Source organism: Balaenoptera borealis (assembly GCF_965194805.1).
Source record: "Balaenoptera borealis genome assembly, chromosome: 21".
NCBI lineage: Eukaryota > Metazoa > Chordata > Mammalia > Artiodactyla > Balaenopteridae > Balaenoptera > Balaenoptera borealis.
Window position 1 is genome coordinate 31,117,680 of NC_138880.1, and position 13,596 is coordinate 31,131,275.

The 13,596-nt window shown below is 39.8% G+C and overlaps 1 protein-coding gene and 1 long non-coding RNA gene across 5 annotated transcripts in view; one reads left to right on the forward strand and one right to left on the reverse strand.

The window, feature by feature from the left end:
- The window catches only part of MCPH1 (microcephalin 1), a 345,817-nt gene that overhangs the window by 285,521 nt on the left and 46,700 nt on the right, over positions 1-13,596 (forward strand). The window lies entirely within an intron of this gene.
- Positions 1-13,596, reverse strand: part of LOC309619777 — a 160,461-nt gene that overhangs the window by 100,133 nt on the left and 46,732 nt on the right. The window lies entirely within an intron of this gene.

Consider the following 13,596-nt stretch of genomic DNA (forward strand, 5'->3'; position numbering starts at 1 on the left):
TCTTTCCAAACAAATTTCCAAAAACCGACTATGTGCGAGAACCCTTTCCTTAGGGATGAAGGGGTCCTTCCCGAACCAGTTACTTCAGGTTCATGGTGCTTTACCTCCTGTTTCCCCTCCTGCCCATGAAATAAACACATGGGATCTGTATTGCAGCCACAGGGGACTCCCAAGCACCCCAGGGAAATCTCCGTAACAGAGGAATTGCTGGAGGAGGGAACATGGGTTGACTCAAGAAAAGCACAATCGCAACTCACAAGAGTGCCAGCCCTAAGTGGTTGTTCCAGTAAGGCTGGTGTGCAAGTTCCTTCTTGCAGCGCCTACTTGAGATGCCTTACCAGCAGGCACCAGTTAAACCATGGTAACTAATAACGCTTCTGAAGGAAAAGGGAAAACGGGAGAATTTCAATCAATTCGATACATTCAGTTGTTATCACGTGAATGTTCTCAAACCAAAATACTAATTTTGAGATGATTTAGAACTAATCAGATAATGCTACCTCTGCCAGACAAGATAAATTATCCCTCGAGGATTAAAAACAACAAAAACAAATAAGTTTATATGACTGCAAAGTTCTCATGAAATGGATGAGATTCTCAAACTCACGAGTATAGGCAAAAAAAAAAAAAAAAAAAAAAAAAAAAATCAGACAAGAAAAGTTAAAATCATGTAAAGAAGTAAAGATCCCATCTACATTGAATTATGTTAATATAGTAAAACTAAGCTGTAGAGATTTGGTGAAGGAAGTTGAGTTTCCAATCTCACGTTCACAATTGTAACTCCACAGCCCGCTAAGAAATATGCCCCATTATTTACTGCTTTCAAATTTAATAAATCTTCAGCTAACAGTGATATTCAGAGACAGGAATGTCATAGTTCTCTGAGTTCCCTGGTTAAAGTGGTTAACCAGAAACCCTTTTTGAGTTCAATCCTTCCTTTTGAAAATCTTTCACGTTTTTTCCTCTGTTTTCTTGTCCTAATAAGTACAATGTACTCACCAGAGAATCTTTCTTCCAGAACCTCAGAATTATTGTACCATGCTGTGTTTGTGGGAAGTCTAAGAGACTGGGCTCAATTTGTAACCACCCTGGAAAACAGCCTGTTGCTTTTTTGATAAGTGTCTGGTAGGAATTCATTGAGTTGTGAGTAAACTCTTCCAAGTGACAAAAGTAGGAAGTAAAGCCAAAGGATCTAGTTGAAGTTTCACTGAGTTCTGTCTCAACGAACAAAGGTCTCCTCCAGTTTCCCAGCCTGAGCAAACACACACACAACACCTATTTGAGATGGAGTTTTCAAAAAGTAGATAGAATCCTTGCATCTGAGGCAGTCATAAACTAGGATAAATATTGATAGTTAAGTCTATCACATAGAGTTGTATTTAAAGTACAGTGAGGATAGGAATTAAGTGGATGCAGGAGGAGGGAGAGTGATAGGGCAGATGGCACTTGAATTAGCCTTGGAAAATGTGAATGGGATTTCTGGACAGAGGGAGGATGGTGGAGAGGCCATTCCAGAAGAAGGAAACAGCATTGATAAAGGCATATAGATGGAACTACATGGCACTTACAGGAAATAGTAATGCATCCATCTACATAGACTAGATTGTAGGGTTCAAGATGCAGAAAAGATGATTATGATGCCAGAAACAGAGACTAGATGGAATAAGTGAGTGATAACTTGGGTGTTTCATGCTAAGTGTGTAATTTAGTAAGCACTGGAAAGTCGCCATAAGTTTTAAAGCAGGAAAACAATGGTGTGATCAAATTTGTGTTTGGGGCAGGTCATTCTGACAGGAGAGTGTTGGGTGGCTTGGGTGGGGCTGGACTAGAGGTGAAAACCTGAGAGGTTATTGCTGTGGAAAGACTAGGAGCATCTGAGCTGCAGCAGCGACAGAGAGAACAGAGAGAAAGGGCGAGATTAGTGAGTCGTCTTGAAGGAGGATTGATCGATAGGACCTGTTGATTGCCTGATTTAGATAATCAGGATTCTCAGTGGATAGAGGGATAATTTAGTCCCATAAACTAGGGAGGATACACGGATAAAGAGGCTTAGAGGAAAGAACATGAATTTGAATACTAGGTAGATCTGAGGAGCCTATAGGATTTCTGGATTAAAATCTCTAAGGACCAGTTGGATGGATCCTTACATGATTGAATCCCCCAAAGAGCATCTTAATATCCATGCAAAGTTTCATGACTAGGCAACCCTCGACAGCACAAATACTTGACATTAAACACATAGTCTGCAAACAGACAATGAAGGACCACAAAACCCATTCACCAAGACCAACCAAGAAGTCTGAAGATGGATGCTGTGCTATGTTTGTTATTTGGTGCTCAATTTCCCCACCATCCCACGGTGCCATTGAACCTCTAAGTTCGCCCCAGCAGGACCTCATGAAATAACTACCACTCCTGACTCCAAATGATCGCCCAGGGGAGGCTTAAACTTGGGACTCAAACTCAACAAGGAATCCTTTCTGATTCTATGAAAAATATGGTAGACAAGTGATCTTATTCTGTTTAGTGGACATCCTCTCTCTATCCTCTGCTGACCACGTGCAGTTCCCCAAGCGATTCAAGGCCTACAGCTGCATAGCCTCCAACCACATTCCTTTGTATGACACACGCCTGAATACAGGAAGATTCCGTGTGCTGTACAAACCACCCCTCTGTATGAGCTAAGACTTTGACTCCAACTCTAAGCCAGGTTTCCCCCATCACTACCAATGACATGTAGCTGTACTGGGTTGCTTGTTGACTCAAAACAAACAAACAAAAAACTGCTTTCTTATCTGAGCACACAAAAGAGTTTTGTCACAAATAAGCGCCGTGCATAATCAAATTTCCCATATAAAATTAGGGTAGTTTCATGATTGCTTCGGTGGTATTGTTAAATTACTTTGATCTGAGGTACAGTGTACATCGTGATTCCATCAAAATCTCTGCCAAAGCAGCCAACAGGGTAGAGTACATGAAACATCTATCCAGCATGAAACAAGATTTGTTGGGAGATTAAACAGGAATGAGGCCAAGGGCAGAAGATTGAGAGCTGAATCATTTGTTGTCTTGTCATAATGCTAAGGTAGTGAATTTCAACTCTGGCTGTGGCTTGGAGTTACCTGAGATTATTTCCCATCCTCACCCCCCAAAAATACTGTGCCTGGGCTCCAGTCCCAGAGATTCAGAAGCAACCCCCCTCCACCACGTGCACTTTTAAATGATTCCTTCTTGCGGTGTCTTTTATTCATGGTACAAGAAAACTGATGACCTTCCAGAAGAAACTGAAAATGACCATGAATGTGCATTCCCTCAGCCGACATGCGATACCCAGAGTGTGTCAGGATTGGAGGGACTGGGGAATAAGGCCTGGATGACAAGGGGTGTGCGTGTTTCTGAGAGACACTTGGACTCCTCGGGATTCCCCTGGGCGTTTCTGAAGCTGCGACTGGGATCAAGCCTTATGAGCGCCCCCGTCCTCTCCCCGTCAAAATAACATTACCCAATCTACTCAAAGACACTCCTCAGCCTGCAACAGGAGAGGCGGGAGGTACACCCCCAACCCTAAGGGACAGGGGACAAGGGAGCTGCTATAGTAGGTCAGGGGGAGGGTGCGACAGTGCCCAGAGGTTGGCCATCATCAGGAGGGGTCTGTTGGTCCCCAGGTCTCTCTTTCCCCAAAGTTCTGTCACAGTAAATGAAGAATGAGGGCCCAGGGACCTTGGCCGGCAACGCTCGTAGCTGGGAACTGTGACCCCCAGGCCATCACCAGTGAGCACAGCTGGGACCCAGGTGGAAAGGGATGCGGCTCTCGGACCTCAGCTCGCAGGACCCCAGACCCCCCTTCATGGCCCCAGGCCTGCCTTCCCACATGCCTCTGACTCCACCCATTGGCCACCTGGACGCCGCCCCACTGTGACCGAGAATCATCGTGACCAGCCCTGCAGAAGGCCAGCCTGCTCGTGCCGACAGGACGAGGCCGAGTCAAGCAGATGTGAGTGGCCAAGGTTCAAGGGCAAGGCACATTGTCACAGGCACGGCTCCATCTCCTGAGGATCTGCCCTGCGACGCCTCTGGGCGAGATGCTTTACGTGCATCTCGCATCCAAATACGGAAACGAGACTTAGGTTCAACGCATAGGAAGGTCAGATCCTCGGCCCTTCAGGGACCCTGCAGCTTCTGGGTGAGATCTTTCATTGGTTCATTAACCCACTTGGACCCTCTTACAGTACTTTGATTTGGGGGTGGGCTTGTAGATTTTCCTGCACGACGGGTGGAAGGTGTAAGTCGGATGATCCCCTGGTCCTCGGAGTTTAGTCCAGTCAAGAGGGGCGAGAATGAAGCCTTTTAGAGGCAGAGCGACTTCAGAGATTACCTGGCCCAAACCTTCATTTCAAACGAGAGGAAACAGACTTAGAGAGGTGAAATGATTGTACAGAATCACTTGGAATTTGATGGCAGAAGAGGGTGAGGACCCCAGGGCCCTGACTTGTTCCCCAGTTTCCCTCTGGTGAATGCAGCATATGTGGTTTCCAGGGAAATCGGTCAAGTCCTCAACAGCAGATAATGAGGTCGCTGAGGCTGGGGTCCCAGAGGTGGACACAGAGGAGCCGCAGTGGCCACAGGAAACAGATAGAAAGGACAGTGGCGCCAGAGGTGGCATAAGGCAGCATGGGGTTAAGTGACAAGTGGACGGCTTAGCAACTACCGCTTTGGGAACTGAAAAGGTGAGATCACGACGTAGGTGGATGAGAAAGAAGTTATTGGGTAAGTTTATCCTCCAGATGAAAAGGCATGGACGCGTCAGGGTCCCAGGGAGGTGTTGACCTTGCTCTTAGGTGATACCAGGATGCGTTGCCTGGGCAACAGGATGGACTTTGATAAAATGTGGCTACAGGAGATGAAATGCTTCCGTGCATTTTGGAAGCCTGATTTTTCTGTCTAAAGTGGTTGACACGAAAGCATATTGGGTTCTACAAAAGTTCTGCTTACAGGTTTGAATTAGGGATGATTAATAAATTCCCAGTTGGGTGGGATTTCGTGTGAGGCGTATGCAAAGAAAGTTGAGGCAGGAACACGACCTTGTTGTTTACCCACTGCTGTATTAATTCGTTCTAAATTATCTCTAAGATTTGTATCCACAGCCAAAGGTCACATTATGATTGAGACAAAGTTTTCCTTTTGGTTGGAAGTTCATTCTTAGCACCCGAACACCTTGGCAAGGCCTCCCCCTCAGGCTCCTGACCACTGCCCTGGGCCACCCTCTCATGAGCTCTGGACATTCCACTGCAATAACCTCCTAACTTGTCTTTTTCCTCCAGAAGAACATATTAGGAAAACCACCATCAAGCTCCTAAGGGTCAAGAGAATATACAGTTCATGTTGTGTATGTGCAGATCCTGTGTCACATATTCGAGGCCAGAGTTTGCTGTTACGGTCTGGTGGAATTTCCAGAAACTGGTATTCCTCAGAGGAATGTTTCAAGTCTGCTGTTTGAAGCTTGGTAATTTTACCTGGCCGTCTTTTTTATTCAGATTAATCAACCAGTGTTGGGAATTCCTTCATAAGCCCACTCTCTTGCCTCCTTTACATTAGATAAGCCCACATACTACAGACAGAATCCAACTTGCACTAAACTAGAAAACACAAGAAAAGCAAGTAAGAATCACTTACTCAGGAAAAACATCGCTCTTTTCGATTTAAACAGGTTTTTTTCTCCTTAGTCAAGATATATTTATTATCATTTCCAGAATTACTCTTGTAAGTATCTGGTTATCATAACCACAGAAAGACAGCTGATTAGTTTCAACTGCTGGATAAAAGCATGCAGCATTTTCAAGATTTCTGGTTTCACCCTTTTAACCCAAAGAATAACTATAAATAGATGGTAGAGTCTGGGATTTCCACAGCTAAGTGCTGCTATAAATAGTTTTAAACATTTTCCCACTTCATGTTTTCTAAAAGAACATTCTTCGCTTCCTTTCTTGGATAACCTCTGGGAATAAAGTGAAATCACATTCAGAATTTTATTGAGGGAGTTTAATGAAACTCTTAATGAACCTATTAGCAATTCTAGACATTCCTCAGAGATTGAAAGAACTGAAAATAAAATGATTCTACAAATTAATCAAATAGTCCTGAGGAATGTATTTTTAAAATAAGCTTTTAAATCGTCATCTCTTCTCTCTCAATACTGGGAATTTTCTTTGTAAAAACATTAAGCCAAGACCTGGACCCCTCACTTACAGTTGCGATTTAACTTAAGTGAAATTTATTCTCATTTTCTTGAGAACTTAGCTAGATTGGGAACTGTGGAGGCTACAAAATGAAAAGAATTTCTTTTTCTTTCAACTTTCTTTACACATAAACATCCAGAAAGAAAGATGTGAGTTCACTTCAGCTGTTCAGGCATCCAGACTATTTATCTTCTTGCTTCAAGAATATTCATAAGGCACCCTATAGAACACACACACAGATTTTACATTCTCTGAAAAATCTCTGCCATTAAATGCTTTCCCATGGTGCATGTCCGTAGCAGTCAGAGCAAAGCCAGAGCAGCACAGACGTGCCTCTCCTGAGAGGGATGCCTGCATTCTAGCAGCCTCTGCTGGTGGTTATTTTTGACAGTGGAGAAAGCAAAATTAGCCAGTCTCCTAAATGGCAGGAAAATTAACAAAGAAAGGACAGCGATGAACACAGGTAATGTTAGTAAATCTTATGTTCCTGTGTTATATTTTGGTTAGAGAAAAGAGGTGGGGGGGGGGGAGAAATGAGATGCTATAAAATTGTTTTAGAGATTTACAAAAATTAAGACAATTTTTACTTTTAGATTTACAAAAAATATTGAGCAAGAATTAGAGAGTTCCCATATATCCCCTCACACACCACCCATTTTCCCCTATTTCTAACATCTTACATTAGTGTTGTACATTTGCTACAAGTGATGAACCCATATGAACATTAACTAAAGGCCATAGTTTATATTACAGTTTACTTTTTTTTTTAATTATCAGCATCTTTAATTATTATTTATTTATTTATTTATGGCTGTGCTGGGTCTTCGTTTCTGTGCGAGGGCTTTCTCTAGTTGCGGCAAGCCTTCGTTTCTGTACGAGGGCTTTCTCTAGTTGCGGCAAGTGGGGACCACTCCTCATTGCGGTGCGTGGGCCTCTCACTATCGCGGCCTCTCTTGTTGCGGAGCACAGGCTCCAGACGCGCAGGCTCAGTGGTTGTGGCACGCGGGCTTAGTTGCTCCGCGGCACGTGGGATCTTCCCAGACCAGGGCTCGAACCCGTGTCCCCTGCATTGACGGGCAGATTCTCAACCACTGCGCCACCAGGGAAGCCCCTACAGTTCACTTTTTGTGTTGTACATTCCATGGGTTTTAACAAATGTATAATGACATGTATCCGTCATTATAGTATCATACAGAAAAATAGTTTTACTGTCCTAAAAATTCTCTGTGCTCTCTGTATTCATCCCTTCCTCGCTCCAACCCTGGGCAAGTACTGATTTTTTACTCTCTCCGTAGTTTCGCCTTTTCCAGAATGTCATATAGTTGGAATCATACAGTATGTAACCTTTTTCAGATTAGTTTCTTTTACTTTGTAATATGCATTTAAGGTTCTTCTATGTCTTTTTGGGGATTGATAGCTCATTTCTTTTTATAACTGATTAATATTCCATTGCCTGGATGTAGCCTAGTTTATTTATCCTTTTACTAACTGAAGTACATTTTGGTAGCTTCCAAGTTTTGGCAATTATGAAATAAAAACATGCATGTGCAGGTTTTTGTGGGGACATAAGTTTTCAGCTCCTTTGGGTAAATATCAAGGAGCATAATTGCTGGATCACGTGGTAAGAGTATGTTTAGTGTAGTAAGAAACTGCCCGCTGTCTTCCCAAGTGACTACCATTTTGCATTCCCACCACCAATGAATGAGAGTTCCTGTTACCCCACATTCTCACCAGCATTTGGTGTTGTCAGCGTTACAGATTTTGGCCATTCTAATAGGTGTGTAGTGGTATCTCCTTGTTTTAACTTGCATTTCTCTGATGACATGTGATGTGCTGCATCTTTTCTTATGCTTATTTGTCATCTGTATATCTTCTTTGGCAAGGTGTCTGTTAAGGTCTTTGGTCCATTTTTTTAAAACTGGGTTATTTGTTTTCTTACTTCTGAGATTTAAGAGTTCTTTGAGTATTTTGGATAACAGTTCTTTACCTGATGTGTCTTTTGCAAATATTTTCTCTTAGTCTGTGGCTGGTCTTCGAATTTTCTTAATATTGTCTTTCACAGAGCAGAAATTTTAAATTTCAACGAAGGGCAGTTTATCAATCATGTCTTTCATGGATTGTGTCTTTGGTGTTCTATCTAAAAAGGCATCACCATACCCAAGGTCATGTAGGTTTCCTCCTGTTATCTTCTAGAAGTTTTCATAGTTTTACATTTTACATTTAGGTCTGTGATCCATATTGAGTTAATTTTTGTGAAAGGTGTAATTTCTGGGTCTGGGTTTATTTTATTGCAAGTGGATGTCCAGTTGTTCCAGCACCATTTTCCCCCAGTTTTATTGGGATTTAATTGACAAATAACACTATATAAGTTTAAGGTGTTCAATGTAGTGGTTTTATATATGTATCTAATCAGCACCATTTGTTGAAAAGACAATCTTTTCTCCATTGTTTTGTCTTCGCTTGTTTGCAAAGATCAGTTCCCTTCTGTTATAGGTTGAATTGTGTCTGACCCCAAAAGATATGTTTAAATACTCACCTTAAATACCTATAAGTGTGATCTTATTTGGAAATAGGGTCTTTGCAGATTATCAAGTTAAGATGAAGTCATTAGGTTGGGTCCTAATTCAGTATGACTGATGTCCTTATGTCTTAGTACATTTGAGCTGCTATAACAAAAACACCATAGACTGGATGGCTTAAACAACAGAAATTTATCACAGATCTGGAGGGTGTTTAGTCCAAGATCAAAATGCTGGCTGATTTGGTGCCTGGTCAGAGACTGCTTCCTGGTTCATAGACAACTGTCTTCTTGCTGTGTCGCACTTGGCAGCAGGGGTCAGGGTGCTGTCTGGGGTCTCCTTTTTTTTTTTTTTTCTTTTTAATTTATTTATGGCTGTGTTGGGTCTTCGTTTCTGTGCGAGGGCTTTCTCTAGTTGTGGCAAGCGGGGGCCACTCTTCATCGCGGTGCGCGGGCCTCTCACTATCGCGGCCTCTCTTGTTGCGGAGTACAGGCTCCCGACGCGCAGGCTCAGTAATTGTGGCTCACGGGCCCAGTTGCTCCGTGGCATGTGGGATCTTCCCAGACCAGGGCTCGAACCCGTGTCCCCTGCATTGACGGGCAGATTCTCAACCACTGCGCCACCAGGGAAGCCCTGGGGTCTCCTTTTTGAGGGCATAATTCCATTCATGAGGGCTCTGCCATCATGATTGAGTCACCTCCCAAAGGCCCCCACCTCCAAATACCATCACGTTGGGCATCAGAATTTCAACATATGAATTTTGGAGGGACACAAATATTTAGTCTATAGCATCTCACATAAAGGTGAAATTTGAACACAGACATATACAGAGGAAGAAAACATAAACACACACAGGTAAAAGACAGCCATGTGAATGGACAGATTTATCTACAAGCCAAAGAACAAGGGTTGCCAGCAAACAGCAGAAGCTACAAGAGGCAAGAAAGGATCCTTCTGTAGAATGGTTAAGACTAACCTCCAGAAGCATGAAGTAACAATTTCTGTTGCTTTAAGCCACAGTTTTTGGTACTTTGTGCAGTAGTGTTAGAAAACTAATACACTGTCTATTCCTAGTTTGCTGGAATCTTTTGCTTCTGTTTTTTAAATCAGAAATGGATGCTGAACTTCACCAATGCTTTTTCTGCATATATTGATATTACTATATGGTTTTTATTTTTTCTATATGATGAATTACATTGATTTTTAATTTTTTTCCGAATGTTTTTCTTAATCTATTGAGATTACCATTTGGGTTTTCTTTTTTATTCTATTAGTAGGGTGAGTTATATTGACTTTTGAATGTTGAACTAGTCTTGAGTTCCTAGAATGAACCTCACTTGGTTGTGATATATTATCCTTTTGACATATTGCCAGATTTGATCTGCTAATATTTTTCTGAGAACTTCATGACTCTGTTCCTGAAGGATATTGGTCTCCAGTTTTCTTCTCTTGTCTTCTCCTTGTATGACTTTTTTTTTTTTTTTTTTTTACCGGCCACACCATGCGTGGCATGTGGGATCCTAGTTCCCCAACCAGGGATCACACCCTCATGCCCTGCATTGGAAGCGTGGAGTTTTAACCACTGAGCCACCAGGGAAGTCCCTCTTTATATGACTTTTGCATCAGAATAATACCTTGTAAGATATGCTGGGAAGTTAGCTTTCCTCTTCTGTATTCTGGAAGAGATTGGTAAAATTCACCAGTAAATCAGGGCATTTAGGCTTGGCGTTCTCCCCAAATGGGGATTTTTTTTTTTTAAAGCTATATATCCAGTTTAATAAATATAGAACTATCCAGTTTCTACTTCTTCTAGAACAAGATTTGGTAGCTTGCGCCTTTCAAATAATTGGTCTGTTTAATCTAAATTGTTGAATTTATGAGACTAGAGTTCTTCATAGTGTTCCCTTGTCCTTTTAATGTTTATGGAATCAGTACTGGGATCCCATCTTTCATTCCTGTTATTGGTAATCTGTGTATTCTCTCATGTTTTTCTTGGTCAGCCTAGTTGGTAGTTCATTAATTTTACTGATCTTTTCAAAGAACTAGTTTGGGGTCAAATTTCTCTAATGTCTGTTTTGAATTTCATTTATTGTTATTATTTCTTCCTGCTTTGAGATTACTTTTTTGTTGTGTTTTTTTTTTTTTATATTCCACAAATATGCCATATTGCATTTCATTTTTATTCAGTTCAAACTTTATAATTACCCTAGAAAATTCCTCTTTGCCCCATTGGCTATTTAGAAGTACACTGTTTAATTTACAAATATTTGGGAATTTTTCAGTTATTGATTTCCAATTTAATTCCATTAGGGTCAGAGAAAACAACTGGAATAATTTCCATTTATGCTTTTAAATTTTTTAAGGTATGTTTTATGGTCCAGAATATGGTTTATCTTGGTAAATGTTTCCTATGCACTTGAAAAGAATATGTATCCTACTGTTTTGGGTGACGTATTTTATAATTATCAATTTTATCAAATTGATTGGTAATGTTTTTCTGGTCTTCTACATCCTTATTGATTTTTGGTCTATTTGTTCTATCAGTTACCAAGAGAGAGGTCTTGAGATCTCTAAGTATAATTGCAGACTTATCTCTTTTAAATTCTCTCATATTTAAAAACATTTTTAATTGCTTAATGTGGTAAAAATACATATCATAAAGTTTACCATTTTAACCACTTATAGGTGTACAACTTAGTGGCATTAAATATGTTCACAATGTTATCCAGCCATCACCACCATCCATTTCCAGAACTCTTTCATCATGGCAAACAGAAACTCTTTACCCACTAAACACTAACTCCCCAGGTCCCCCTCCCCATAGTCCCTGGTAACCTCTGTTCTACTTTCTGTCTCTAGGAAACTGCTTACTCTGGGTACTTCATATTAATGGAATCATACAATATTTGTCATTTTATGTCTGGTTTATTTCACCTAACATAATGTTTTCAAGGTTTATCTATGTTGTAGCATATATCAAAATTTCATTCCTTTTTAAGAATGAATAATATGCTAGTATATATATATATGTGTGTGTGTGTATATATATATATATATATATATGCTACATTTAAAAAAAAAATCTCTTCATATGTTGATGGATGTTTGGGTTGCTTCCACCTTTTGGCTATTGTGAATAATGCTGCTGTGAACATTGGTGTGCAAGTATTTGAGTCCCTGCTTTCAATTCTTTTGAATATATACCCAGAAGTAGAATTGCTGGATCATATGGTAATTCTGTTCAACTTTTTGAGGAATCAAACATTTTCCCACAGTGGCTACACATTTTACATTCTTATTGGCAGATACTTGTTCATTTTTTTCTTTTCTTTAAAAATAGCCATCCTATTGTGTGTGAACTGGTATCTCACTGTGGTTTTGATTTGCATTTTCCTAATGACTTGTGATGTTGAGTACCATTTCGTGTGCTTTTTAGCCATTTATATACTTTCTTTGGAGAAATGTCTATTTAAGTATTTTGCCCATTTCTGAATTGTGTTGATTTTTGCTGTTGAATTGCAGGGGTTCTTTATATATTCTAACTTATTTTTTTTATCAAATATATGATTTGAAAATATTTTCTCCCACTCTATGTCTACCTTTTCACTTTCCTGATAGTGTCCTTTGATGAATAAAAGCTTTCAATTTTGATAAATTCCAATTAATGTATTTTTTCCTATTGCCAGTAGATTTGGGGAGGGATTTTATTGAACCTGTAGATAATGTTGGGTAGTTTGTCATGTTAGCAATATTAAATCTTCCAATCTATGAACATGCGCTCTCTCTCCATTTACTTACGTCTTTAATTTCTTTCAGAAATTTTTGTAGTTTTCAGTGTACAAGTCTTTTGTCTCCTTGGTTAAATTTATCCTTAAATATTTTACTCTTTCTGATTCTATCATAAATGATTTTGTCTCTTAATTTCCTTTTTTGGATTGTCTAGTGTATAAAAATAAAACCCATTTTTGTGTGTTCATTTTTTATCCTGCAACTTTGAATTGTTTATTAGCTCTAGCAGGGTCTTTTTGGTTGTTTTTGAAACAGTGTAATTCTATCAGAATTTGCTCCATATATTTCGATGCCCTGTAGTCGGGGGTATTCGCATTTAAGATTGTTATGTCTTCTTAATAAACTGACCCCTTTATCATTATGTATTTTGTTTTGGCCACTTCAGCTTTCTTTGGATTAGTGTTCGGATATTACTTTTCCCATAGTTTTACTTTTAAGCTATCACCATATATAAAGTGGGTTTCTTGTAATAATGGAGTCTTGTTTTTATCTAATATGAAAACCTCTGTCATTTACTGGATGCATGTAGACTTGTCACATTTAATGTTATTGATGTGTTTGAATTTAGGCTGATCATTTTGTTTTCTGTTTTTCCTGGTTTTTGTTGTTGTTCCTATCCTTCCCCTTTCCTGCACTTTTTGAATGTATTATTTGAATGTATTTATTACTATTCCATTTAAATTTAAATTTATCTTTTTTTGAAAAAAAAACTCCTATGGCATATTTTTTTTTCTGGTAGCTCTATTACAACATACATACTTTATAGTCCAGTTACAGTTAATTTCTCTTTTTAAGCAAGACATAGATGCCTTACAAGCGTATCAGTCCCTTTAGCCTCATCCCTTTTATATCACTGTCATATGTATCAAAACTACGTACATTGGCAGCCTCACCAAGCAATGTTATAGTGTTTGCTTTCCATCACACACATTTTAAGCAGCTTAAAGAAAAAAATACTTTATCCAGATATTTATAATTTCTCTTGCTATTCCTTCATTCCTTAAGTTTCAAGTTTCCCTTAGCCAGGAGAATTTCCTTTAGCATTTCTTTTA